Here is a 4,371-nt window from a genome sequence, read left to right as displayed (position 1 = left end):
TATTCCATGTATCCAAAACATAGAAAGTTGGATCTGCTGGCGCTTTTTAGCAATGCAGAATCTCAAGCAGTGTTTGAGAGTTACTAAATACAGAATTTGAACATTTAAAATATCCTAGGGGTAATTAGATTTCTTTTAAACTTGGGCAGTACATTAAAAGTCAAAAACAGAATAAAATAGGTTTTGCCACTTGTAGATGGCATTTGTAGGTTGAGAGAGGAAAATTAACTTCAGTGCACAAAATGATATTACATATTGATAATTTGGGTTATTTGCACTTAGGACTTTTTTACATTTTGCAGAAATGAAGGAGATCTAGATAACTGAGTACAAAATCATGGGCTCTGCTTTTTTTTGTGGCTTAATATTCCCTAAGCCTTGAGGCCAGTTATGATTTATTTTCATATTCTTCACAAATGAAACTTGGATCATTTGAATGTGTGTGTGTGTGTGTGTGTGTGTGTGTGTGTGCATGCCTATGCCTGAGGCTTCACTATACACAGTGTCATTAGGAGCAGCTCTAGCTCAGGGCTAAAGGATCATTCTTCAAAGCAGCGAGCTTTAAAAACATGCTAGTTTAATATCATGAACTTGGCACTTGTAGTCCCCAGTGGGTATGACTGGTAGTGTATCTCTGTTCTGTCAAAATCTTAAAAACTTCTATCTGCTGTCAGAAATGAAATGTCTTTTTATATAAAGGTGAAACAAAAGCTAAGATGGATACTCTAATGGGAAATGTACTCTTTTAAAGCTCTATTTCTGTTCCATCACTTAATATTGCTATCTTTCCATGCACTTTACACGTAGCATTTTCTTTTTCTCATCCCATCTTGCTCACAGCCATCTTTCTTCCTGTTGTGTTGATCTGCCTCCTGTATTATCACTCACATGTTAGGCTACTCACTCAGGCCTTGCTTTCTTTCGTCTTCCCTGTGGGGTGTCTTGTAGGTAATCACTTCCTATAAACTGATGATTCTTTATTAGAAATCTTTGGCACAAATATGTACCCTTTCTGTCTGTTATCCTGGTTGGCCTTCTACCTTTAGGATATCTTCTAGGTAATCACCCTCCATGCACTGATGATGCTTCCTTAGAAACCTCCAGTGCAGCCGGGCTCTGGAGTGCACATATGTAATCCTAGCTACCCAGGAGGCTAAGATCTGAGAATTGTTTGAAGAAATCCTGAGAAGGAACTACCAAAAATCTGGAAGTGGAACTGTGGCTCAAGTGGTAGATCAATACTAGCACAAGACTCTGAGTTGAAGTATAGTACTGGCACCAAACAAAATCTCCAGCACAAACATACCCCCTTGCTTCAGACTCATAGGACTTGTAACAGTTTCCTATTCTGAAAAATCTCATGGACGTCTTGACTTAACATCTTGAAACTGTAAGAGAATTGTTAACGTCCATCTCACCGACAAAACACGTTCTTAATCTGCAGCTGCATTTGCTTAACTTAGAAAGACAGTTGACTTTTTTAATATTTTATTTTCTTCCATTATATTTCACATCTGTACACTAATTTGGTCTTAATACTTCTCACATATTTAATTTATAAACATTTTTCTAGTGATTTAAACCATTACAGTTACCCACCTGTAGTAGCTTCAGCACTGCCCCCTGCTTTGACTAAAAAAGAGCCCCAGTGTAGTTTCTAAAGCCTAGATCATGCAATAAAAATTTCTCTCAGCCAGGCACCAGTGGCTCATGCCTTGTAATCCTAGCTACTCAGGAGGCTGAGATCTGAGGATCACGGTTCAAAGCCAGCCCAGGCAGGAAAGTCTGTGAGACTCTTTATCTCCAATAAAAACCACTAGAAAACCTGAAGTGGCGCTGTGGCTCAAGCAGTAGAGCGCTCACCTTGAACTGAAGAGCTGAGGGACAGCGCCCAAGCCCAGAGTTCAAGCTGCACGACTGACCAAAAAAAAAAAAAATTCTCTCAATTTCTCTGGTCACTCAACATTTCCAAAAGTAGATTACAGACTTATACCACTCTATCAACCTCTGTTCTCCCTTCTAGTTCTTCCCTCCACATCAGCAAAGACAGGCTAAAACTTCTTTAAAATACTTCTAAATATGATCTAATCACATTCATTCTGTCCTCTAACACATAAAAATTTACACATATATTAGTATTCTCATGATATATAACAATATATAAAACATATCCATAAAACATACACCCTTTATTGTGAAATAGTATTTGTCCATGGGAAATATAAATTAAAAATGCTTCATGTAAAACTAAAAATATAATTCAGTATAGCAAATATTATTCATACTCCTGTTTATCTAGTGATGATGTTATTGTTAAGTTGTATGCTTAGTATTCCATTATTTATTTCAGGGAAAATTGTATAACTGTTATTTTAGAAATTGATTTTTGTCAAGCACAGCAACTGTCTTTAGTTGGAATCTTTGACAGAATTCTTAGGTCAAATCAAAGTTCCTCAGTTCTGAATGGGCTGTGTTCTGTCTTTTGTGACAAGAACTTCACAGCCTGGATGCCCTGTTCACACTCTAGAGTGTGTGCAGAGAAAGAAGTACACAACCATGCAATCTGGAAAAGGGCTGGTTGCACCTTTCCTGGGCCACAGCTGAAATGAGGAGATGCCTTCTGCACAAGAGAATTGTTAACGTTCTTCTCACCAACAAAACCTGTTCTTAATCTGCAGCTATATTTGCTTAAGTTAGAAAGTCAGTTGACTTTTCAATATTTTATTTTCTTCCATTATATTTCATATCTTTACTCTAATTTGGTCTCAATACCTCTAACATATTAAGTTATAAACATTTTTCTACTCATTTAAACCATTAACAGTTACTCACCTGTAGTAGCCTCAGCACCACCCTCTGCTTTGACTAAACAAGAGCCCCACAGGCTTCCGCCAGTCTATGTGCAGTGGGTCTCACTCATTTCTAACTGGCAAGAAAGTAATCTAGGGACACAAACCAACCTTAGAAGAAACTATAATCCAACTCTTGTAGAGGATTTTGAAGACAGTTTTGACTACACATGTCACTAGCCATTGTTTCTGTTACTTTTCATCTGTGTAAGACACTGCTTCTTCTGAAACAGAGGGAAGTATGAGACCAGTGTTCTAACAGCTTACACAATGCTTAGGGATGATTGATTATTTTGACAAAGAGTCAGACAGAAGCTCTGTTTTTTTTTTTTTTTTAACAAACGTTAATGATGGTGAAAGCATCACAGACTTATAAAAAGCACCATCTGAATTTCCTGCTGCTCCTGATTGCTGCTTCCTGAGGTTAAAGAGAGAAGTCTGACATCTTCTGTACTTGCTCTGGTTTTGTGCCTAAGAAGTGGTGCTTCCTTCTCCCTTGCTTTCCACATAATTAGCATTTCTTTCTACCTGTTCTGTAGGAGAAGTCTTGAATATCAGACCTTCCTGCTAGTAACACCTTTTACATGTCAGAGATGGAAAAGAATGCATTGGAATGCAACTATCTCTTACAGAAACTTAGAACTCAGAATTTAGTTTCAGTAAATGACTGGGGAAAAAGGGGGTATAGAAATAAACTGTAATAATTTGCCCTATCCTATGGTTTTCCAAACCTTTCTTGGTTCACTGTTTATTTCCTGTTACAAGTCCCATCTATAAATAGATATGTATCAGTAATCAAAAATATGTATAGCAGAGTAACAAGTAATGTTCTTTTCCATTATGATTGAGGCTCTATTTTTAATTTCAGGGAGCTTAAAGCCAGCCCACTGGTAGAGATAGTTAAGGATTTGGTATGGAAATACAAAGAAAAGTCAGGAAGAAATGATTTTTTGGAAGACTTGGCATAATTTTAGTTTGGAAAGATGACACAAGGAAGTAAAGGAAACTGCACTCTAGACACAGGATTGGCAAGACAGAAGGATTATATTAATCAAGTACTGGGTCTTGAACTCAGGGCCTGGGCACTGTCCCTGAGCTTTTTTGCCCAAGGTGGCTATTCTATCACTTGACTCCCATCTCCACTTCTGGCTTTTTTTTCCCCTTGTCTCCCCATTCACAATACAGACTAGGCACAGACCTGGGCTGAGGTGTATATGGGGTAGGTTTACTTTCTATACAGTCAGTGTAAGAACACAGCCTGTGGTAAGCACCCGGAGGCCATATACGTCTGTCTTTTTGATGGCTATTTGGAGATCAGAGTCTCAAGGAGTTTCCTGCTTGATCTGGCTTCAAACCAAGTTCCCCAGAATCAGTTTTCTGGCTAGCTAGGATTACAGATATGAGCTACTTGTGCCAGGCCTGGCAAGGTATTTATAGTGAATGGAAAACTTTAGAGAGAAAAGCATGGAGATGGAAAAGAGAAAATATAAGAGGATACTATGTGTTTTGCTAATGGATTTGA

At 38.0% G+C, this 4,371-nt stretch overlaps 1 pseudogene; it reads right to left on the bottom strand.

Annotated features, from left to right (window-relative positions):
• Positions 1–4,009: 4,009 nt before the first annotated feature.
• LOC122110430 lies at positions 4,010–4,122 on the bottom strand (annotated as a pseudogene).
• Positions 4,123–4,371: the final 249 nt, after the last annotated feature.

Source organism: Dipodomys spectabilis, unplaced genomic scaffold (genome assembly GCF_019054845.1).
Source record: "Dipodomys spectabilis isolate Male_0828 unplaced genomic scaffold, ASM1905484v1 ptg000076l, whole genome shotgun sequence".
NCBI lineage: Eukaryota > Metazoa > Chordata > Mammalia > Rodentia > Heteromyidae > Dipodomys > Dipodomys spectabilis.
This window is presented reverse-complemented; position numbering and strand designations above follow the sequence as displayed.